Raw genomic sequence first — 25,697 nt, forward strand, 5'->3', positions numbered from 1 at the left:
ATTTGCCTACTTGGCTTCTGATTTTGCCTTAGAAGTATTTTTGAGGCCTGTTTTGATATTCTTTAGCTCAAAATCATCTCCTCTCGTTAAGCACATTGTAAAGTACTTTAAACTCAATATAGCATTTATCATCATCTCTTCCCTCCCACCTGTTAAAGGACTAGCTTGTTCCAAATATGGCATTATCTTTTCAAAGTTCTAGGGTTTAGGCATGACATAATTCCTTTAAAGAATTATTTTTCTTGTCATGACTGACAAGCATGACTTAAATGGAGATAAACAGGCTACTGAAAAACATTTGGGAATTTTTCTGTTTACAACTGCTCTTTTTTTTTTTTTTTTGAGACAGAGTCTCGCTCTGTCGCCCAGGCTGGAGTGCAGTGGCGCAATCTCAACTCACTGCAACCTTCGCCTCCCAGGTTCAAGCGATTCTCCTGCCTCAGCTGCCTGAGTAGCTGGGACTACAGGTACCCACCACCAGGCCTAAATAATTTTTGTATTTTTAGTAGAGACGGGTTTCACCATGTTGGCCAGGCTGGTGTCAAACTCCTGACCTCAGGTGATCCACCTCGGCCTCCCAAAGTGCTGGGATTACAGGCGTGAGCCACCATGCCCAGTGTACAATTGCTCTTTTATGATGAGAGAAAAACAGTGTATAGCTTTAAAATGGGGAATCCACATAAAACTATCTTCCCTTTGAACTCCAGTATAGGGGCTTTTGCCAATTAAACAAGTCACCTCCACCTGAGGAAAGAGGCAGACGCTGCCTGCCCAGGATGCTGTAGAAGGGATTCCTTCGATGGATACAAAGTTTCTCTGCATAACTTTTGTAAAGGTCCTTTGCTAACCTCAGAAACTGATTTCACTATGAAAAGTAGAGGAAAGGTGAATCCAATGTGTGGGTAGAAACAACAGAACAGTGCTGGGAAAATTCCTGCTTCTATCTCTATGTGAATTTAAGTAAGGCATTCCATGTCCCTCATTTTCAAAATGATAGGATTAAAGAAGAAAAAAATCTCTGAAGTTTCTAACATTTTCAGCCTATAGCTTACTTTTTCTCCCTCCTATGCCTGCCTGGGCCACCCACCACCTTCCCACTGCTGCACCTTACCATAATTAGGCAGCTTTTTAAAGCTTCTAATTAACGGAACACAGAAATTAAAACCTTGAAACTTTCTTTTCTATTTCTGGCTCACTGCAAATGTGCAACAGCATTTTATTAAGGAGTTGTTAATGCCACACAGTTCTTGCTATACTGGCTTTTCTCTGAACCCCAGTGACAGTTACACAGTGACAAGTTGTAAGCAAAGAGGTTGTTACCATGGGAACCCACTAGGATTCCTGGGGGTGGATCCAGAAGGCTTTTTTTTTTCGATCACAGTATTTTTTTTTTTTTTTGATGTTCTGGATCTGGCAATTCAGAAAGCTGATCTTATTATTTCAGCAAGCTACCTTCAAGAAATAGTACCATACAGTATACATTTCTGAAGAAATATTAGACCAAGCGCAGTGGCTCATGCCTGTAATACCAGCACTTTGGGAAGCTGAGGCGGGGGGATCACTTGAGGTCAGGAATTCAAGACTAGCCTGGCCAACATGGTGAAACCCCATTTCTACTAAAAATACAAAAATTGGCCGGGTACAGTGGCTCATGCCTATAATCCCAGCACTTTGGGAGGCCAAGGCAGGCAGATTGCCTGAGCTCAGGAGTTCACGACCAGCCTGGGCAACATGGTGAAACCCCCTCTCTACTAAAATACAAAAAATTAGCCAGGCATGGCAGTGTATGCCTGTAGTCCCAGCTACTCAGGAGGCTGAGGCAGGAGAACTGCTTAAACCCCGGAAGGCGGAAGTGGCAGTGAGCTGAGATCGCACCACCGCACTCCAGCCTGGGCTACAGAGCGAGACTCCATTTCAAAAAATAAATAAATACATACATACATACATAAATAAATTAGCTGAGCATGGTGGCGGGCACTTGCAATCCCAGCTACTTGGGAGGCTAAGGCAGAAGCATCACTTGAACCTAAGAGGCAGGGGTTACAGTGAGCTGAGATTGCTCAAGTGCACTCCAGCCTGGGCAATAGAGCGAGACTCTACCACAAAAAAAAAAAAAAAAAAAAAGGAATATTTAAAACTATTTTAGTGACACTCTCTTGCACAATAGTTAAATATATTCAACTCTTAGTTTTTCCCCTCCCTCTTCATAAAAGCAGCTACATCAATATAAACTCAACTGAAGTTTCTATGACCTATGTATGCTGCTATTTCTTTCCAGACCACAATATAAGTTATATTTAGCATTTTTTCTTTTCTTTTTTTTCTTTTTTTATGGACATAGAGTTTCACTCTTGTTGCCCAGGCTGAAGTACAGTGACGCGATCTCTGCTCACTGCAACCTCCGCCTCCTTAGTTCAAACTACTCTCCTGCCTCAGCCTCCGGAGTAGCTGAGATTACAGGCGCCTGCCACCATGCCCGGCTAATATTTTGTATTTCTAGTAGAGATGGGGTTTCACCACGTTGGCCAGGCTGGTCTCGAACTCCTGACCTCAGGTGATCCACCCGCCTTGGCCTCCCAAAGTGCTGGGATTACAGGCATGAGCCACGGCGCCTGGCCATATTTAGTATTTTTTCTATCAAGATTTCAATGTTTTCCAAAGTTCAAGAAATCTCAGCTTCTCTACACACAATTATGTTAGAAATATATCAGACACAAAATTATAAAAATAAAGCTGGCCGGGCGCCATGGCTCGTGCCTGTAATCCCAGCACTCTGGGAGGCCAAGGCAGGCAGATCACAAGGTAAGGAGACCGAGACCATCCTGGCTAACATGGTGAAACCCTGTCTCTACTAAAAACATACAAAAAATTAGCCGGGCGTGGTGGTGGGCAACTGTAGTCCCAGCTACTCGGGAGGCTGAGGCAGGAGAATGGTGTGAACCCAGGAGGTGGAGCTTGCAGTATGCAGAGATCGCACCACTGCACTTCAGCCTAGGCGACAGAGCGAGACTCCATCTCAAAAATAAATAAAATAAAATAAAATAAGCCAAGAGAAGTATAAGTTCAATCTCCAAGTATGCCTCCAAAACTGCGGTGTGTAGATAAATGTGATGTTAAACTACATTTAGGGAGATGAACTGCCACTCCCAGCTAAATGTGTGTTGTCACTCAGTTCCCTGGAGACCCATTCTGTTAGAAGATATCTTAAGAAAACAGATCATTTACAAGTCTGATCTGTGGATCTGTTTTTTTCAGAAGTGGAACAGTCAGAATTAGAAAAAAAAAATTTTTTTTCCCTAAGTTGGAAGCTTTCTGGAAAAGGGTTAAGTCTTTCCATAGATCTAGCTTAGCCCCAGAGCAAACTTATACCAGACAAATGAACATTAACAAAAACAGCACTTGATTTCACAGTAATAATCTAGAACTTCAGCTACCCTACGCCTGATCTATAATAGTTTGAGCCAGAAAAGTACCTGGCACAAATTTCAAGAGTATCCCTCACACTAATAACTACTGAAACCTAAATATAAATTCCATTTAAATGTGTTGAAAACCAAACTCAGAACCAATTCATACAACAAATTCACAAACCAAAAGAAAAAAAAAATGGTTCTATGGAGATAAGATATACCATTAACTACCGTAGGCAATAGTTATTAAGATACTCCACAAACATATTATGTCTTGGGCTGGGCGAGATGGCTCACACCTGTAATCCCAGCACTTTGGGAGGCTGAGGCAGGCGGAGCAGTTGAGTTCAGGAGTTCGAGACCAGCCTTACCAACATGGAGAAACTCCGTCTCTACTAAAAATAGAAAATTAGCAGGGCATGGTGGGGCATGCCTGTAATCCCAGCTACTCAGGAGGCTGAGGCAGGAGAATCGCTTGAACCCGGGGAGGTGGAGGTTGCAGTGAGCCAAGGTTACACCACTGCACTCCAGCCTGGGCAACAAGAGTGAAACCCCATCTCAAAAAAAAAAAAAAAAAAAAAAAATCATGTCTTGTTTTGCTATATTTACTCACCTAAGCTTTCCTGTAGCATGCCCACAAGTTTTTTTGTTTTTGTTTTTTTCTTGAGATAGAGTCTTGCTCTGTCGCCCAGGCTGGAGTGCAGTGGTGCAATCTCGGCTCACTGCAACCTCCACCTCCTGGGTTCAAGCGAGCCTCCTGCCTCAGCCTCCCAAGTAGCTGGGATTACAGACGTGTGCCACCGTGCCCAGCTAATTTTTTCTATTTTTAGTACAGACAGGGTTTCACTGTGTTAGCCAGGATGGTCTTGATCTCCTGACCTTGTGATCTGCCCGCCTGAGCCTCCCAAGGTGCTGGGATTATAGGCATGAGCCACAGCACCCAGCCCAAAAGTTTGTTTTTAAATAGTTTCTGGCCAGCATGGTGGCTCAAGCCTGTAATCCCAGCACTTTGGGAGGCTGAGGCAGGTGAATCACTTGAGGCCAAGAGTTTGAGACCAGCCTGGCCAACATGGCAAAATCTCATCTCTACTAAAAATAGAAAAATTAGCTGGGCATGGTGTCAAGGGCCTGTAGTAGCTCTTCTGGAGACTGAGGCACGAGAATTACTTGAACCCGGGAGGCGGAGGTTGCAGTGAGCCAACATTGCATCACTGTACTCCATCCTGGGCGACAAGGCGAGATTGTCATAGATAGATAGATAGATAGATAGATAGATAGATAGATAGATAGATAGACAGACAGACAGACAGACAGACAGACTGATAGATAGTTTCCCAATGCTATCTATAACCCAAATTAGCTCAGTAAAGAGGTTTGCAAAGCTTTTTAAAAAACTGCACTTGTAGGCCGGGTGTGGTGGCTCATGCCTGTAATCTCAGCACTTTGGGAGGCCAAGGTGAGCAGATTACCTGAGGTCAGGTCAGGAGTTGGAGGTCAGCCTAGCCAACATGGCGAAAACCCGTCACTACTAAAAAAAAATACAAAAATTACCTGGGCGTGGTGGTGCCCACCTGTAATCCCAGCTACTCAGAAGGCTGAGGCAGTTACTTGAACCTGGGAGGCGGGGGCTGCAGAGCTGAGAACACACCACTGCACTCCAGCCTGGGTGACAGAGTGAGACTCCATTTCAAAAAATAATAATAATAAATAAAAATTGCACTTGTAAATGTATGCAGAGACTATTAAACAGAAATAGCACGCAATAAAAACAATGAATATATAATAAACATAATGTCTTTCCATAATTATTTCCCATCAGCTTGAAAGGGGAAGTAGGAAGGACAAGTCCACAGTATAGTTTTGGCACATGAGTTTAATATCAGACAGCCTAGAAACAAAAAGGAGAAAACAGGACATGACAGGAGGCAAACTCTTGGATGCTTTATTCATTTTTACTAGTGGTTTACTATTTCCTTGATTTTATTTGGAAAAGCATGTCTTGGCCCAGAAAGGCAAGAGTGCAGACTGCCAGCAATATCAGATTCTCCTTTTCTTATTCTTTGGAGCTATTGAAAACTGAGCCAAAATCAGAGTTGTCTAGGAGCCTTCTGACTGTTCAGGCAATAAAAAACACGAAGTTTCAAGATCAGAGCTCCACAAGGTTTTTATCGTACAAATCTTTTTTTTTTTTTTTTTGAGACAGCGTCTCACTCTGTCGCCCAGGCTAGAGTGCAGTGGCGCCATCTTGGCTCACTGCAGCCTCCACCTCCTGGATTCAAGCAATTCCCCTGCCTCAGCCTCCTGAGTAGCTGAGACTATAGGCACACACCACCACATTCAACTAATTTCTGTTATTTTTAGTAGAGACGGGGTTTCACCATGTTGGCCAGGATGGTCTCGATCTCCTGACCTCGTGATCCACCCGACTCAGCCTCCCAATGTGCTGGGATTACAGGCGTGAGCCACCACACCAGGCCTACAGTACAAACCTTAACCATAATGTCTTTTGATGGAAAGCTGCTTACATTTTTTTCCAGATAACTCCTTGGAGCTTTTAAAGTACTCCATCTTCAGAAGACAATGACTTAAATTCACAGAATTAAAATGTTAAGTCTTTTTCCTATTACTAATCCTTAATACTGAACTGTTCCAAAACATAAAATTAAAGTGCCATTTGACTAGACATGGAGTAGTCAACAAATAATTACCAGATATCTACTTTATGCAAGGCCCCAGTACTTATGTAACACTATAGACTGTAAAATTTCCTCTATGCACAGCACTGGGTTTAGTACGATACACACAACACATAAAGGCATAATCATTTTGTTTTCTTTTCTTTTTTTTTTTTTTTTTTTTTTAAAGAAAGGTGTTTCACTTTTTCACCCAGGCTGGCTGGAGTACATTGGCACAATGATAGCTTTCTGTAACCTCCTGGGCTCAAGGAGTTGAGTCCTGCCTCAGCCTCCCAAATAGCTAGGACTACAGGTGTGCACCACCATGCCTGGCTAAATAATTTTATTTGTAGAGACAGAGTCCCTGTATTTACCCAGGCTGGTCTCAAACTCCTGGCCTCAAGCAATCCTCTTGCCTCAGCCTCCTAAAGTGCTGGTAATGCAGGCATGAGCTACCATGCCTGGCCCATAATATTGTTTAGATATATTTGCAATCATCATTTGACCTCTGATATCAAATAATATCTTCTAGCTTTTTCTATCCTACATTATCTATATATGGAAGACAGAATCTTGATGTTGGCTGTGTACCAGGTTGTATATAAATCTCCATTTCGGCTGGGCGTGGTGGCTCACGCCTCTAATCCCAGCACTTTGGGAGGCCCAGGCGGGCAGATCACGAGGTCAGTAGATCAAGACCATCCTGGCCAACACGGTGAAACCCGTCTCTACTAAAAATACAAAAAATTAGCCAGGCATGGTGGCGGGCACCTGTACTCCCAGCTACTCAGGAGGCTGAGGCAGGAGAATGGCGTGAACCCGGGAGACAGAGCTTGCAGTGAGCCGAGATCGCGCCACTGCACTCCAGCCTGGGCAAAAGAGCGAGACTCCGTCTCAAAAAAAAAAAAAAAAAAAAATCTCCATTTCAAAACTAGCTTGTCTCTTTTTAATTCCTGCTCATTAGTATTACAGGGAATGTTTACATTTCTCTGGAATAAAGTCTTTCAACCTAACAAACCAAAAGATCACAGGAAAAAAACAAAATCACGTTAGAAGCGCTAAACTGTCTTTCTCAGAGCTTCCCCCTCTCCCTCATTAACATTTCTCAAAGAGAAAAACACCACTGTGATGCTCCTCTCACAGATCATTCATGAAGTTACTGAGCTGGGACCAGAGAGACTCCATCAACTGGGCACACAGCCACTCACCAATACCCTTTGTTTAAAGTCTCAACAGCCATTCAACCCACATTATTGTGTTCCACTCAAGCCCATCAACATTTTTTTAAGAGGAAACAATTAGGAAACTAAAACAAACGCCACTTAACTAGAAATGAAGAAAAGACTGAATCCATATGCCTCACAAACAAAAATTCTCTAAAACTGATGGCTCACTTTAAGTTTCCTATCTGAAATAGCAGTATTATTTTTAACAGGCTCATATTCCTAAAAAAATTAAAAACAAATAATCATAAAAAACTTGTTAAAAAATAAACTCATAATCTTGATCTGGCAAAGCATTCTAAACACCAAATGCAAATGTATATACTGAAGGAGTCAAGACCTCCAGTGGCCTTTTGCCTGGGGCTAAGGAGGGTATGGGGGAAAAAGCACTCTTCCCAACAGCTGGGTGTGGTGGCTCAAGCCTGTAATCCCAGCACTTTGGGAGGCCGATGGGGACAGAACACCTGAGGTCGGGAGTTCGAGACCAGTCACGGCTAACATGGTGAAACCCTGTTTCTACTAAAAATACAAAAAATCAGCCAGGCATGAATGGTGGTACACACCTGTAATCCCAGCTACTCTTCCAAAGAGCCATGATCCCTGACAAGATGATTCTAAATTTCAAATTTTACAAGTGCTGTGCAGAGCTCTGTACTAAGTCTAACTCAAAGTTATTTCGGCTGAAAATAACAGAAAGCTTACACAAAAACTAGAGTTAACTGAAAGGGTACTAGACCACTCCAAGAACTCCAAACAGGCCCACACCTGGAAAGTCTTTAGGCATCCAGATTTCTGTTCTGCATGTGGATGGCTGCCCTCTCTCCAGAGCTGCATTTCTCATCTATGCTTCTTTCCAGATGAAATCTACTTACTTCTCCCTCCTTACGGAATGACCTTCACTGCTTCCACCTGTACGAGCCTGAACTTGGCTGCATACCAGCATCTGATTTTATGTCCTGAGTTCTCTGAATGTAGGTGACTATTTGTATCTTAAAGACTTGAATCTCAGTTCCAATCTCAAATTCCTAGGACAAAGTGATTTGCCCAGCTTGGGCCAGGTGTCCACCTCTGGTGCAATAAGATATTACAAGAGGGGCTAAATCACAAGGTATAATTAGAGTAGGGACTATATGCCTGAACCACTCCCCTAAAGTATATGCAATACACTAAGCAGTAAGGCAGTTTCCATCCTCAAAAAGCTTAAAATCTTGCTGAAATAATAAAATACTAAATCAGGTACAGGAATGAATGGACAGGAAAAGCCTCATGAAAAAGATTAGCTGTGCACTAAATGACAAATACTGAATCATGAGCAGGGAGGGGCTGAAAAGCATTCCTAAACACGAAATGTGATGTCTGCTCCTCTTGCTCTAGCCATCTAGGAAATACAGACCTAAGGGATAAATAATCTTTTACCACATAAACAGCTTCCAGTAAAATATCCTTGTTGAAAGCCTGCTATAAAATGACTTTGAACACAAAGCAGTGCTGCTTCATCATGCAGTAATCACCCACTAGCTGACAAATGTCAAACAGTTATGCATTTCCAAGCTGTCATCACCACCCTGACTTCCTTTCACTCCTCGGCCCCCACGAGACTCTTGCTCAGAGAGCACTCAAAATCAGGCAAGCGGGCTGGGCGCGGTGGCTCACGCCTGTAATCCCAACACTTTGGGGAGGCCGAGGTGGGTGGATCACGAGGTCAGGAGTTCAAGACCACCCTGGCCAAGATGGCGAAACCCCGTCTCTACTAAAAATACAAAAATTACCCGGGCATGGTGGTGGGCACCTGTAATCACAGCTACTTGGGAGGCTGAGGCAGGGAGAATGGCTTGAAACCAGGAGGTGGAGGCTGCAGTGAGCCGAGATCGCGCCACTGGACTCCAGCCTGGGCGACAGAGAGAGACTCCTTCTCAAACAACAACAACAAAACAAAAAACAGGCAAGCAGCCAGTAAACGGCACAGGTGTTTCTCACTGAGAATATCCCACCCGATCTAGCATGTTAAGTTAGCAGCAGCAACACCCAGACAGAATTCATCCAGGAAAGAAACACTAGCTGAGCTATGTGACTGCAGTGTGAGGGAAAGCGGCTGGAGCTGAAAAGTAGAATGTTTCCCATACACAAAAGCTAGAAGTACAAAGCAACTAGAAAAAGCCTACAGTAAATTATCTGTACAAAACAGAAATTAACAAAAACTTAACAGATGTCCAAATAATACTGGGTTAAAAAAGACAATCTACTCACAGTAGACTATTAGTCACCTCACATTATCACCAATATCATACATATTCACACAGTCTGCAAGAGCTTACCTCAATCTCACAGGAAACAAAAAGGTAAAAGAACAAGGAGAAAGTGGTGACAGTTTCTAACTTAATGATTATTTTGCTAAAGAGTAGCAATGTTACTGTGAAAATGGAAACTACTTGGCCAGGCGTGGAGGCTCACACTTGTAATCCCAGCACTTTGGGAGGCCAAGGCGGGTGGATCTCCTGAGGTCAGGAGTTTGAGACCAGCCTGGCCAACATGGTGAAACTCCGTCTCTACTTAAAACACAAAATTAGCTGGGTGTGGTGGCGCACGCCTATAATCCCAGCAACTTGGGAGGCTGAGGCAGGAGAATCGCTTGAACCCAGGAGGCAGAGGTTGCAGTGAGCCAAGATCTCACCACTGTACTCCAGCCTGGTGACAGGGCGAGACTGTCTCAAAAAAAAAAAAAAAAGAAAGAAAGAAAGAAAGAAAGAAAGAAAGAAAGAAAATGGAAACTACTGACCCTTCGAAATTAAAAGTATAACACTACAAAATTACACAGCCCAGGAATCAAAAAACTTCATTTTGCATAATCCCCAAACTAAAGACGTTCCCCCCAAAACACAGTTTTAATGGAGTTATAACTTAGAAAGAAAGTAAAATTATTCAACTCCATTTTGTCAAAGCTGAATGTAGCTACAAAAAGAAGACCTGGAGGTCATAAAGTTAGTGGAGAGTTCTTTCTAAAGCCGTATTGGGCTGGGCGCGGTGGCGCGCGTCTGTAATTTCAGCACTTCGGGAGGCCGAGGCAGGTGGATCACCTGAGGTCAGGAGTTCGAGACCAGCCTAGCCAACATGGTGAAACCCCATCTCTACTAAAAATACAAAAATTAGCCAGGCATGGTGGCAGGTGCCTATAATCCCAGCTACTCGAGGTTGAGGCAGAAGAATCGCTTCAACCCGGGAGGCGAAGGCTGCAGTGAGCTGAGATCGCACCACTGCACTCCACCCTGGGCAACAAGAGTGAAACTCTGTCTCAAATAAATAAAGCCATATCTGCACCCATGAACATATCTAAAAGTGGCACATCAAATTTGATTAAGTGAGATCCATTAGGTATCAATGCAATCACTAAAAAAACCTCATCATTCTTGATACTTTCTCCTTTTTTTTTTTTTTTTTTTTTGAGACAGGGTCTCCCTGCTGCCCAGGCTGGAGTGTAGTGGCGTGATCTCAGTTCACTGCAACCTTCACCTCCTGGGTTCAAGCCATTCTTGTGCCTCAGCCACTTGAGGAGCTGGGATTACAGACACGCGCCACCACATCTGGCTAAGTCTTGTATTTTCAGTAGAGACAGTGTTTCACCATGTTGGCCAGGCTGGTCTCAAACTTCTGGCCTCACGTGATCCGCGTGTCTTGGCCTCCCAAAGTGCTGGGATTAAAGGCGTGAGCCACCGTGCTCAGCTTTACAACATATCAACAGGGCTGGATTGTGCTCATCTTTAGAAAATATCAACAGGGCTGGGTGCGGCAGCTCACACCTGTAATCCCAACACTTTGGGAGGCCAAGGCAGGAGGATCACTTGAGGACAGGTGTTCAAGACTAGGAGAGATCCCGTCTCTACAAATACTACAAAAATTAGCCAGGTGTAGCGGTGTGCACCTGTAGTCCCAGCTACTCGGAAAGCTGAGGCTGGAGGATCGCTTGAGCCCAAGAGTTCCAGGCTATAATTGCACCACTGCACTCAAGTCTGGGCAACAAAGAGAGATCCTGTCTCTAATGGAAAAGAAGGCCAGCATGGTAGCTCATGCCTGTAATCCCAGCACTTTGGGAGGCCGAGGCAGGAGGATTGCTAGAGACCAGGGGTCAAGACCAGCCTGGGAAACATAGTGGGACCCCATCTCTACAAAAAATAAAATTAGCCAAGCATGGTGTTGTGCACCTATAGTCCCGGCTACTTGGGAGGCTGAGGTGGGGAAGGATCACTTGAGGCCTGGGAGGTTGAGGCTACAGTGAGCCACGATAACGCCACTGCACTCCAGCCTGAGTGACACAATGAGACCTTGTCTCGGAAAACAACAACAGCCCAAAAAAGCCCCGAACTTTACAAATCTGGAACTTAATGAAGTGTAAAATAAACAAATACGTACTCATGGCCTCCACAGCACAGCAGAGGTTAAAAAATAACTATAGAATTCTATAAAGAAACCTCTACTTTAAGAAGATTCTAAGCCAATTCTATGATAAGACCAAAGTTATTTTACAAAGGTCTCATCAAGGAAACTGTCTTCAAGGCAGTCATGATGTTGCCCTCCTGTAATCAATCCCAACCACTCAGGAGGCTGAGACAGGAGGACTGCTTGAGCTCAAGAGTTTGCACCACTTTGGGCTACATAGCGGACCCGTGGACCCGTCCCCACCCCGTCTCTAAAAAAAAAAGAAAGAAAGCTGTTTTCGGCAAATAAAGACTCTTGATACAATACAGTTTACAAAGCAAATAGCTAAAACTGATTAAGTCTTAAATCTGCATTACAACTCTAAATATTAGAGCCCTCCTCCCCGCCTCAACTTGTCACTTGAAGCTACGAAGAGACCCAAGTGTCCCCTATTACAAATCCAAAATATTCATTTATAATTTTCAGTTTTCTTTGAACACAGAAGCCTCCTAACAGTAGACTCTCAAAGTAGAAATAGTGAATATGAAATCTAGGAAACCATATTACCCAAGTATTCCACAAGGAACAACGTCCTGTTTAGCAAAGCATTTCAGACACACAAATCTTATCCCTTAAGCCACAACAGACACAAGAAAATGCAAAACAAAATGCACTCATAAAAGGGAACAAAAGGAACACTGACATAGTAGCTACTGCTCATCTATGTATGGCACTCCTAGGCAGTTCACCTGTGTTATTTATTTCATTTGGCTGAAATGCATTACTGACCCAAGAGACTAGTGGTATGCCCATTTTACACATGGAAAAAGAAACAGCATTATCAATACTGTATCAGGCACTGTTCAGTGCCTAGCATAAGTTACCTCAATTAATCCTCACATTACTATTCTGAGTTGGTATCTCCACTTTAAAGATAGGAAAACAGGGCCAGAAATGTTAACTGGTGGTACCCCAAATCCACTGTCCCAAGCTGTCACAGCTATCCTTACCAGGCTGTGTTTATAAAGCCCATTCAAGTCACATCATTCTTTCAAACCATTTCAAGGATTCCACAACCAAAAAATCAACTCTCAATTACAGAGACTTAATTCTCCAGATTTTCATCAAAATTTTCTTATTTCTATTTTATTTGCCTTTTGACCATTTCAGTGTACTGTAATTCTAGTATACATGTTCTGGTAACTATAGGATTATATTAATAGCAATCAACTTTGGGAGGCTGAGGCGGGCAGTTCACCTGAGGTCAGGAGTTTGAGACCAGCCTGACCAACATGGAGAAACCCCATCTCTACTAAAAATACAAAATTAGCCAGGTATGGTGGCACATGCCTATAATCCCAGCTACTCGGAAGGCTGAGGAAGGAAAATCGCTTGAGCCCAGGAGGTGGAGGTTGCAGTGAGCTGAGATGGTGCCACTGCACTCCAGCCTGGGCAACAAGAGTGACACTCACTCTCAAAAAAATAAAAATAAAAAAATCAAGAATCAAAGAATAGGCCAGACATGGTGGCTCATGCCTGTAATCACAACACTTTGGGAGGCCCAGACAGGCGGATAACTTGAGATCAGGAGTTCAAGATCAGCCTGGCCAAGCCTGGTCAACATGGCGAAACCCCATCTCTAATAAAAATACAAAAATTAAGACCGGGTGGAGTGGTTCATGCCTGTAATCCCAGCACTTTGGGAGGCCGAGGTGGGCGGATCACCTGAGGTCGGGAATTCGAGACCAGCCTGACCAACATGAAGAAACCCCATCTCTACTAAAAATACAAAAATTAGCCGGGCATGGTGGTGGGCACCTATAATCCCAGCTGCTTGAGAGGCTGAGGCACGAGAATTGCTTGAACCCCTCCCAGCAGAGGTTGCAGTGAGCCGAGATTGAACCACTGTACGCTAGCCTGGGCCACAGAGCGGGACTCTGTCTCAAAAGAACAAATAAATACTGACCTTCATTCAGAGCCATAAAGTCTCCAATACTCATTATTAAGAGGTTAATAACAAGAGTTATTAAGAGGTTATTAAGAGGTTAATAAGGAACATATTAATAACAAGGAGCATTAAGAGGTTAATAACAAGGAGTGAATCTGAAGTCTTACAGCATAAAGTTTGCCTAGCTGCCAGAGACCTTATTTCTATTTCTTCTTTTTTTAATAGAAGTTTTACAAAATTTGTAGGAAAATACAATAATTTTTGTATTTTTTGTAGAGATGAGGTCTAGCTATGTTGCCCAGGCTGGTCTCAAGCTCCTGAGCTCAAGCAATCTGCCCGCCTCAGTCTTCCAAAGTGCTGGGATTACATGCATGCACCACCATGCCCAGCCCCTCTCTCATATGTATACGTGTGTGTGTGTGTGTATATTTTTTTGAGATGGAGTCTCGCACTCTCACCCAGGCTGGAGTGCAGTGGTGCCATCTCAGCTCACTGCAAGCTCCGCCTCCCGGGTTCACGCCATTCTCCTGCCTCAGCCTCCCAAGTAGCTGCGACTACAGGCGCCTGCCACCATGCCCGGCTAATTTTTTTGTATTTTTAGTAGAGACGGGGTTTCACCGTGTTAGCCAGGATGGTCTCGATCTCCTGACCTTGTGATCTGCCTGCCTCGGCCTCCCTACATCTTTTTAAGGGAGAAAAATAGGAGAAAGGCCTTTCATGCAATTGACAGATACTCTCAATATCTTTTTTTTTTTTGGGCGGGGGGGGGGGGCGGGGGAGGGAATGGAGTTTTGCTCTTGTAGCCCAGGCTGGAGTGCAGTGGCTTGATCTTGGCTCACTGTAACCTCTGCCTCCCTAGTTCAAGCGATTCTCCTGCCTCAGCCTCCTAAGTAGCTGGGATTACAGGCATGCGCCACCACGCCTGGCTAATTGTGTATTTTTGGCAGAGACGGGGTTTCTCCACGTTGGTCAGCCTGGTCTCGAACTCCCAACCTCAGATGATCCGCCCACCCTGGCCTCCCAAAGTGCTGGGATTACAGGTATGAGCCACCACGCCCAGCCAACTTTCTTCACACTAGAACAAACTGAGAGACCTATGAGTATCTTTGAAATGTTCATACCTGAAAGTATTATTCTAACTAGGCCATTAATGACAGATTTACAAATTTATCTGTGCACAACATAAAATACCTAGAAATTGGTCCACCTAAGAAAGCCATTCATATATTATAGGTATAAAGCAAAGGCAGGAACTTGTCAATTCTTATCCTCTTCACGTGATACTTTTTCAGCACACATTTTTTGAAAATGCTGTGCCAGGCACAGTGGCTCACACCTGTAATTGCAGAACTTTGGGAGGCTGAGGTGGGCGAATCACCTGAGGTCAGGAGTTCAAGACCAGCTTGACCAACCTGGAGAAACCCCCGTCTCTACTAAAAATACAAAAAATTAGCTGGGGGTCATGGCATATGCCTGTAATCCCAGCTATTCGGGAGGCTGAGGCAGGAGAATCGCTTGAACCCGGGAGGCAGAGGTTGTGGTGAGCCAAGATCATGCCATTACACTTTAGTCTGGGCAACAAGAGCGAAACTCCACCTCAAAAAAAAAAAAAAAAAAAAGAAAGAAAATGCTGTATATTCAAAGATAGGAAAATCTGACTAGATTAGAAATTTAAAATGCTATAAACAGTGATTTGGATTATCGTTATAGACCACTTTATACATGCTGACATATTTGTATTTTCAAGAAGTTTGAATAGGTCAGTGGACGTCTCTCTGTGATTGGCAATCCATATGAAGAGCATGAATTGTAATCAATTGAACCTTTATAGAACTCCAAGAAAGGAGAAGACAGCAAAATAAAGGAGACATTCCTGACCTCAAGAAGTAAAGGAACACAGCCATAAAAGGAAATTAGGGCTGGGCACGGTGGTTCATGCCCGTAATCCCAGCACTTTGGGAGGCCGAGGCGGGCAGATCACCTGAGGTCAGGAGTTTGAGACCAGCCTGGCCAAAATGGTGAAACCCCATCTCTACTAAAAATACAAAATTAGCCAGGCTAGGTGGCTCATGCCTGCAGTCCCAGCTACTCAGGAGGCTGAGGCAGCTTGAACCCAGGAGGCGGAGGTTACAGTGAGCTGACATCGCGCCACTGCACTCCAGTCTAGGCGACAAGAGCGAAACTCCATCTCAAAAAAAAAAAAAAAAAAAAAAAAGGAAATTAGGTCCTGATACATGCTACAAAATGATGCAGGGACCTTGAAAACAACACGCTAAGTGAAATAAGCCAGACAGAAAAAGCCAAGTATTACATGATTCCAGTTACATGAAATATCTAGAATAAGAAAATTCACAGAAACAAAGATAGATTAGAGGCTACCAGAGGCTGGGGGGAGGGGAAAATTGAGAGTTATTGCTTAATGGTTACAGAGGTTCTGTATGGGGTGATGAAAACATTTTGGAAAGATCACAGTGATGATTGCACAACACCTCAATGTAACTAATGTCACTGAATTATACACTTAAAAATGGTTAAAACGGGCCAGGCACGGTGGCTCAAGCCTGTAATCCCAACACTTTGGGAGGCTGAGGCAGGTGGATCACGAGGTCTGGAGTTCAAGACCAGCCTGGCCAAGATGGTGAAACCCCGTCTCTACTAAAAATACAAAAATTAGCCAGGCACAGTGGCAGGAACCTGTAATCCCAGCTACTTGGGAGGCTGAGGTAGGAGAATCGCTTGAACCAGGGCGACAGAGATTGCAGTGAGCCAAGATAGAGTCACTGCACTCTAGTCTGGGTGACAGAGTGAGACTCCATCTCAAAAAAAAGGTTAAAACAACCTAAATGTAAGACCTAAAACTATAAAACTCCTAGAAGAAAATATAGAGGAAAAACTTCATGATATTGGATTTGACAATGATTTCATGGATATGACACCAAATGTGCAGGCAACAAAACCAGAAATAAACAAATGGGACTATAGCGAACATGAAATATTCTGTGTATCAAAGCATACAATCAACAAAGTGAAAGACAAATTACAGAATGGGAGAAAATATCTGCAAATCATCTATCTAATAAGGGGTTAATATCCAGAAAATAGAGGCTGGGTGCGGTGGCTCACATCTGTAATCCCAGTACTTTGGGAGGTCGAGGCGGGCGGATCACCTGAGGTTGGGAGTTCGAGACCAGCCTGGCCAACATGGTGAAACTCCCTCTCTACTAAAAATACAAAAATTAGCCGGGCGTGGTAGCACATGACTGTAGTCCCAGCTACTCAGGAGGCCAAGGCAGGAGAATGGCTTGAACCCAGTGGGCAGAAGTTGCAGTGAGCAGAGATCACACCACTGCACTCCAGCCTGGGCAACAGAGCAAGACTCCATCTCAAAAAAAAAAAAAAAAAAATTCCAGAAAATATAAAGAACTTCTATAATTCAACAATACAAAATCAAAAAACTTGATTAAAAACTGGGAAATGGCCTTGGACATTTCTCCAAAGATAATATATAAATGGCCAACAAGCATATGAAAAGATGCTCAACATCACTAGTCAGCAGAGAAATACAAATCAAAACTACCACAGTGAGGTATCTCACACCCATTAAGATGGCCATGAAAAAATAAAAAGTATTGTCAAGGATGTAGAGAAACTGGAACCCTTGTGTACTACTGGCAAGACTGTAAAATGGTGCAACTGCTATAGAAAAAAGTATAGGGGTTCTTCAAAAAACAAACAAACAAATAAAAAAACACTATTCCAGTGGCCTAGATTCTTTCAAAATAATAAAAATTAAAAACAGAATTATCACTTGATCCAGCAATCCCACTTTGGGGTATATATCCAAAACAACTGATATTGTTCCAGAGGCTGGAATATCTATTTGCACACCTAGTCACATTAGCACTATTCACAATAGCCAAGAGGTAGCTGCAACCCAAAAGTCCATTAGTGGATGCAGTCCATAAACAATATGATATATATATATACACAATGGGGTATTAGCCCTAAAAGGAAATAAATCCGGTCACACAGTACAACATGGATGAGTCTTGAGGACATTACACTAAGTGAAATAAGTCTGTCACAAAAAACAGACATGGTATGATTCCACTTACATGATGTTATCTAAAGTAGTCAAATTGGTAGAAACAGAAATAATGGTGGTTACCAGGGGCTAGCAGGAGGGGGAAAAGGGGAGCTCTTGTCTAACAGGTATAGAGTTTCAGATACGCAAGATGAAAAACTCACAGATCTGTTTTCCAACAGTGCGAATGTACTTAATGTCACAGAACACTTAAAAATGGCTAAGTTAGTAAATGTTGTGGGTTTTTTGTTTTTTTTTTTTCTGAGACAGAGTCTTGCCTTGTCGCCCAGGCCGGAGTGCAGTGGTGCAATCTCAGCTCACTGCAACCTCCACCTCCTGGGCTCAAGGGATTCTCCTGCCTCAGCCTCCCAAGTAGCTGGGACTACAGGCACATGCCACCACACCTGGTTAATTTTTGTATTTTTAGTGGAGATGGGGTTTCACCATATTGGCCAGGCTGGTCTCGAACTCCTGACCTCGTGATCCGCCCACCTCAGCCTCCCAAAGTGCTGGGATTACAGGTGTGAGCCACTGCGCCCGGCCAATTTTGTGTTTTTAACCACAATTTAAAAATGTAGGCCAGGCTCAGTGGCTCACATCTGTAATCCGAAGTTCAAAACCAGCCTGGGCAAAACAGTGACACCCTGTCTCTACAAAAACAAACAAACAAACAAAACACCGGGTACGGTGGCTTACACCTATAATCCTAGTACTTTGGGAGGCTGAGGTGGGCAGATCACCTGAGGTCAGGAGTTCTAGATCGGCCTGGCCAACATGGTGAAACCCCATCTCTACTAAAAATACAAAAAACATCTGGGCGCAGTGGTGGGCGCCTGTAATCCCAGCTACTCGGGAGGCTGAGGCAGGAGAATTGCTTGAGCCCGGGGGACAGGGTGTGCAGTGAGCACTCCAGTATGGTTGACAGAGCAAGACTCCATGGCGGGGTTGGGGGGGACCGGACCCACATCACAAAACTGTGACTGAGATAAGCCTATTTTGGGAAGATAGGCATTTCTATAGCATATGAAAAGGATGGGCAAGATAAAGACCCAATATTTAACAATCATCTCTGAGTGGTGGCACTATGGGTGAGTTTCTTCATTTTTTGACTTACCTGTTTTTTTTTTATAGTGAATCTGTAACTTCTGTATTAAGAAAAATACACGGAAATCTTTAGAAAAAAATCATTTTGGCTAAAAACTTCACTGTCTGCCTATTACATCATGGGTATTTCACCATGTTACTGAAGCTGAACTAATACCATGTGAGACAGATGCTGTTTCTTTCATTTTGCAGGTGCGAATAAACTGAGGAGCAGAACAGTTGAGTGACTTGCCAAGGTTGTGTAACCAGTAAATGACAGAGCAAGCATTACAATCCAGGCCTAGTTCTAACTTCAATTCAGGGTCCTTTCCCATTTCATTACACCTCAAAGGGCAGATTGCATTATTACTCGTGATGTTGTTTATAAAAAAAAAAAACGTAACCTTGGGCAAGTAAGTCACTTAACTTCTAGGGCCCTCAGTTTCCTCATCCAAAAAGTGAAGGGGTTCTAGAAAAGATATTCCATCTCTAACAGCCCCTCTTGCTACCAGATCTTAAGTCTAGATAGCACAATCTCTAAAGAAAACCCTGGGTTTTCTTTAAAGGGGTCAGAATGAATGGTTGAATAGAAGTTGAGGCCTGTGATCTGGGCCAAAGGCCATTCTTAATGGAAACAGGTGGTGGACTGTCATGAGGAAAGAACCACTAGGGGAACCATAACCTTCCTGGTTAAAGCAACAACTGAAAGCTCCAGCTTTGCTTTACCAACAGTGCTGCTTCAATCTTGGCTAACTCATGATCAGAAACCACATACTAGGTAAGTAAAGCCAGAAGAATATAAAAATTAACATGAGAAGAAAATCACTGTAGCAACAGTTTGTGTATGCTATTGTAATTCCATGATTTTCTAAGTGGACTCCTTAATGCTAAAACAGAAAAGGTGATTCTATATTGAGACGCCTTCATTCTCACCAAGGATTAATAGAGAGGCTGAAACTTCCATAGCGGTTGGAGAGAAGCTACACTTGTGGGCAAGGGGAAAGCATCCAATTAAAGCCTTCCCAATTCACGGGTAATCAAAGACAGTGAAAAGAACTTTAAAAGGTGAAGTTCCGGGCGGGGGCGGTGGCTCACGCCTGTAATCCCCAGCACTCTGGGAGGTCGAGGCGGGTGGATCACCCGAGGTCAGGAGTTCGAGACCATCCAGCCTGATCAACATGGTGAAACCCCGTCTATAGTAAAAATACGAAAATTAGCCAGGCGTGGTGGCACATGCCTGTAATCCCAGCTACTTGGGAGGCTGAGGCAGGAGAATTGCTTGAACCTGGGGAGGTTGCAGTGAGCCGAGATAGCGCCACTGCACTCCAGCCTAAGCAACAAGAGCGAAACTCCGTCTTAAAAAAAAAAAAAAAAAAGGATGAAGTTCTTGTAAAAGATTCATTATTTGTAACCTCTTACACTGCACACATTATAAAGCGTTTCATGCTCTTTAAAACTGTTATACAGCCTTTTTACTCGAAGGTAATAAACCTACAGCTCTCTCCTGGCGAGAAAGAGATTCCATTTTGCGGAAACAGATTCCAGTCAAAATCTCACCACATTCCCCTCAACTATGGGTATGAGCCTAAACCAATGAGAAGCTCCTTGGTGCATGTGTAATGGTCTCCAAGAATTACAACAACATCCTGCCCGGAGGACCACAACCAAGACACCACTGGCTTTAAAATCAAAGCCTGGTCCCTAGCGAAGAAAGCACTTTAATGTGCTCCTCCCGCTCCCGGGTGCGAGATTCCTGCCCAGCTACTAGGCCACGACTGGGTGAGCACCTGATGTGGGGGGAGGGCGAGCCAAGGCCGTAGCGGATCTGGGGCGAGGAACGAGGGGCTCTCGAGGCTCGGGAAAAGCGCTGCCTTCTAGGGGCGCGGACCCTTCGGCACCCACAGGAGTGGACACTAAGAACACCTGAGGCGACAGGGGCAGAGATGGGGTGTCCCGGGCAGGTAGCCTGGGTCCAGCACGGCAGACAGAAAGAGGAGGAAAACGGAGCTGGCCCTGGGCAGGGCACGAGGCCTCTGAGCCTAGAGAGTGAAGGTAAAGGGCGCGGGGAGAGGAAGCAAAGCCACGAGGAGGGCGGGTCTCCCTGGGCGCGGGGGCACGCGCTGGGCAAACGCGACAGGACCCGGGGAGCCGGGGACCCCGACATGCAGGAGGAGATCGCAGCCCTACCCCAGGACGCAGGGAACGAGGAGAGGCCGCGCCCGAAGGGCCCTGGGACCCGCGGCCTCCCTAACCGGACCCGCCCCGCGGCGCCTCCCTCTTGCCTTTTTTCCCCTCCCTCCCTCCCGCGGCCCGTTATCCTGCGGCCGCAGCACTCACCAGCGGCTGCACCTGAGCCCGCCGCTGCCTCAGCTGCTGCCTGCGCCTCCGCAGCCGCCGCCGCCGCCTCGCTGCTGAGGCCGAATCCCGGGGGAGCCTCCGCGTCCCGCCGCCGCTGCCGCTGCCGCCAGAGCAGAACACCCCAAAATGGCGGCACTTCCGGCACCTACCACCGGCGGGGAGGGCAGAGGAGGAGGGGGAGCGCGGCGAGGGGGAACGTATCACCGCGGCGCCGCCCGCAGCGCCGATGCGAGCGGAGCGCGGCGTAGGGGCGGGCCGAGCGCCGGGCGCTGCAGCGCCCCCTCGGGCTGGGAAGTGGAGGAGCAGCCGCACCTAAGCCCCTGGGGCCGCGGGCGGAGCCCTCAACCGAGGGAGCTGCAGGGGCGCATCTCTTTGTCTCCGAGCCCTGCTGGAGGGAAGAGCCAGGCCTGGGAATCTGAAGTTCTCGACTCCGCCCACCGCACCCACAGGAGCTCTAGATGACCCTGGTGGGCAAGGAGGCACCCCTACTGGGCACTGAATAGGAGCATAATAAGATATTTGTTGAATAAATGGATGAGTGAGTGACTGGTGCTTGGCCAGCGTTGGGCACATGGCACGCCCCTTTTTGCCCCAGCAGACAAGCAACAGCATCTAGGCCTTCCTTCTTTGCTGGGATGTGAATATGTGTGTTCCAAGTGCAGGGAGTGCTTTTTAGCAAGATAATCAGTGTGAACGCACAACCTGGCAACGATCGCTGCGACCTAAGGAAGTTCACAAAGATTCTATTAAGAGACCGATTGCCCAGCCATAACCTGGTTTTACCGAAAAAAAAAATATATATATATAATATATATATATATATATTTTTTTCTTAACTCAGGTTAGGTCTCTAAAGACTTCCTCCTGAGTTACTCTGGAATCCCTGGGTCTAGATGGAACGCAAGCAGTACAATTTGTTGTTGTTGTTGTTTAAGCCAACATTTATTCCTAGGTTCCAGACCTTCTGAGGCAGTTAAATGCAGATTAAGAAAGAAAACTTTGTTCTGGAAGCTTTTGGCCCCATCAACATGCAAATAACTCATGGGATGGTTTCTCTCTAACATCATCTGGCTTCCCAGAGAATATAATTTTTATACCCACAAATACTGATTATATCCTACCTTACCACAAACAACAAGTGGGCTTCCAAGCAGAAGCCTCAAGGGTTTTCCTCTTTCGCCTTTGGGGGGGAGAAAACTAACCACAGTTTTTCTGGTACCATATAGTCCTTAAATTGTACATGATCATATTCCCTAATTGTACTGGGTAGTTTTATATACATTCATAATGCTGATATATGATCTTGTTCTTGTTAATAGTTTTATGTGTAGTTGACTGAAAACATCCTATATTTATAGACCATTATAGCTTACAGAATGTGGTCACAAATATTACCATATATTTGCTGCTATAGGTTGTAGAAATGTTTCAAGCAGAGAGTCTGTCTCCTTTTGTGCTCCATAGAATCATGTGGATATCCACATGGCTCACTTCCTCACCTCCTTCAGACTTTGACTTAAGTGTCACCTTCTCAGTCCAGTCTTCCCTAAGCACTCTATTTTACACTGCTTGCACGCATGGCATGTGCACACACACACACACACACACCCATGCTTTCAATCCCACTTTCATTTTTATCCAAAACATTTATCATTATCTAACACAGTTTTTTTTTTTTTTTTGAGACGGAGTCTAGCTCTTGTCACCCAGGCTGGAGTGCAGTGGCGCGATCTCGGCTCACTGCAACCTCCACCTCCCAGGTTCAAGCAATTCTCCTGCCTCAGCCTCCCGAGTAGCTGGGATTACAGGCGCGTACCACGATGCCTGACTAATTTTTGTATTTTTAGTGGAGACGGGGTTTCAACCCCTGTTGGTCAGGCTGGTCTCAAACTCCTGACTGCAAGTGTTCTGCCCGCCTCTGCCTCTCAAAGTGCTGGGATTACAGGCATGAGCCACTGCACCCGGCCTCACAGTATATTTTGTATTTATATATTTTACTTGTTTTATTGACAGTAGCCCAGAAGGTAAACCAAAGGTAAACTTCATGAGGATAGAGGTTTTGTCTGTTTTATTTCACTGCTCTATCCTCAGGGCCTTGATAATGCCTAATCCATAGTACATGCTCAATAAATATTGTTGACTTACTGAATAGGTATATCTAGGTGCCAGATATGGAAAACAAAATGTTCAGCCTTTAGAAGCTTCTTGGAACCTGCCCATGAGCTAAATAAGGAAAGGCACCATGCCCGTCTTATTATGTCTCCAGTGCTTTTCACAATATCTGACTCAATAGATATTTCTTGAAGAGCAAACAGAAACTCTTCCATGCCCATCTTGTTATTCTCCTAATATCTCCATTGCTTTTCACTGTATCTAACTCGATAGAAACTTCTTGAAGAGCAACCAGAAGCTTTTTCCTATTCTATCTGTGCCTTGACTTAGGGCTCCCATTTGCAAGGGAGGAACTTGTAAGGTATTAATATCACTCTTGCATTTAGTTACCAAGGAAGGCCACAGACTGTTAGCCCAAGGTTGGGGGGAAGAACAATTACATGAAGAACACAAATAGATCTTGTAATTTCAAAGGGTTTCAGCAACATAGACAAAATGCTAAACAGTCCAAATACAAAAAAAGCCTAGTGTGAGATTTAAGAGTATGTAAAGCTTCCTGTTTCATGTTTTGCCTTACAAATAGATTAAGATTTATTTTTTTAAAAAAATAGCCAATGTCGGCCAGGCGTGGTAGCTCATGCCTGTAATCCTAGCACTTTGGGAGGCCGAGGCAGATGGATCACCTGAGGTCAGGAGTTCAAGACCAACCTGGCGAAACCCTGTTTCTACTAAAAAATACAAACGTTAGCCAGGCATGATGGCGGGTGCCTGTAATCCCAGCTACTCGGGAGGCTGAGATGGCAGAATCGCTTGAACTTGGGAGACGGTGGTTGCAGTGAGTCGAGATCGAACCACTGCACTCCAGCCTGGGCGACACAGCAAGACTCTGTCTCAAAAAAAAAAAAAAAAAAGCCAGTGTTAGTAAGAGTGCAGAGAAATAGCCTTCTCCAAGTGGTGATGGGAGTAAAGTTCAGATAATCTGCCTAGAGGAATCTAAACTTTTACATACCTTTCTAGGAATTTATCCTAAGGAAATATTCATGGATAATGGCAGAGATTGTAACATTTTTTATTTTTTAATTTTATTTTTATTTTTCTAGACACAGGGTCTTGCTCTGTCACCCAGCCTGGAGTGTAGTAGTGCTATCATAGTTCACAGCAACCTTGAACTCCTGGGTTCATGAGATCCTTCCACCTGAACCTTGTGAGTAGCTGAGATCACAGGTGTGTGCCACCATGTCCAACTAATTTTTTTTCTTTTGTAGAGACAGGGGTCTCACTATGTTGCCCAGGCTGATCTCAAACTCCTGAGCTCAAGCAACCCTCCCCACTCGGCCTTCCGAAGTTTTGGGATTACAGGTGCGAGCCATGACACCTGGCCATAACATTGTTTAAACAACATAAAATTTGATACAAAATGAGATTGATAAATTATGGTTCATTCATAGCCATATAATAACAGATAAATATAGAGGAAATGATGATAGCCAGGCATGATGGCATACTCCCATAATCCCAGCTACCCTGGAGGCCAAGGCAGGAGGACTGTTTGAGGCCAGGAATTCAAATCCAGCCCAGGCAACATAACAAGACACCATCTCCATATAAATAAAAAATTTAAAAATGTTAGCCTGGCATGGTGGCATGTACATCTGCAGTTCCAACTACTTAAGAAGCTGAGGTAGGAGGATCCCTTCAGCCCAGGAGTTCCAGGTTGCAGTGAGCTATGATCACGACACTGCACTCCAGCCTAGGCATCAGAGTAAGACCCTGTCTCTATTTGGTTATTTATTTATTTATTTATTATTTATTTTGAGACGGAGTCTTGCTCTGTTGCCCATGCTGGAGTACAGTGGCACCATCTTGGCTCACTGCAACGTCTGCCTCTCAGATTCAAGCGATTCTGCTGCCTCAGCCTCCTGAGTAGCTGGGATTACAGGTGCACACCACCATGCCCAGCTAATTTTTGTATTTTTAGTAGAGTCGGGGTTTCCCCATGTTGGTCAGGTTGGCCTTGAACTCCTTACCTCAAGTGATCCGCCCGCCTCAGCCTCGCAAAGTGCCGGGAGCCACCACGCCCGGCCTATTTACTTCTCTTTCTTGGTTTTGTTTGTTTGTTTTGTTTTGTTTTTTTGAGGCAGAGTCTGGCTCTGTGGCCCAGGCTGGAGTCCAGTGGCACAATCTCAGCTCACTGCAACCTCCCCCTCCCGGGTTCAAGCGATTCTCCTGCCTCAGCCTCCCGGGTAGCTGGGACTACAGGCACATGCCACCACATCCGGCTAATTTTTTGTATTTTTAGTAGAGACGGGTTTCACCGTGTTAGCCAGGATACTCTCAATCTCCTGACCTCATGATCCACCCGCCTTGGCCTCCCAAAGTGCTTCAATTACAGGG

At 44.7% G+C, this 25,697-nt stretch overlaps 1 protein-coding gene across 50 annotated transcripts in view; it reads right to left on the bottom strand.

The window, feature by feature from the left end:
* The window catches only part of CELF1 (CUGBP Elav-like family member 1), an 86,726-nt gene extending 65,370 nt beyond the window's left edge, over positions 1 to 21,356 (bottom strand). For 15 of the 50 annotated variants that reach the window (XM_063782492.1, XM_063782491.1, XM_063782490.1 and 12 more), the window contains exon 1: positions 21,171 to 21,309. The gene's annotated coding sequence lies outside the window, so the exon portion shown is untranslated. 50 annotated transcript variants of the gene reach the window in all.
* Positions 21,357 to 25,697: the final 4,341 nt, after the last annotated feature.

Source organism: Pan troglodytes, chromosome 9 (genome assembly GCF_028858775.2).
Source record: "Pan troglodytes isolate AG18354 chromosome 9, NHGRI_mPanTro3-v2.0_pri, whole genome shotgun sequence".
In the NCBI taxonomy this organism is placed as follows: domain Eukaryota; kingdom Metazoa; phylum Chordata; class Mammalia; order Primates; family Hominidae; genus Pan; species Pan troglodytes.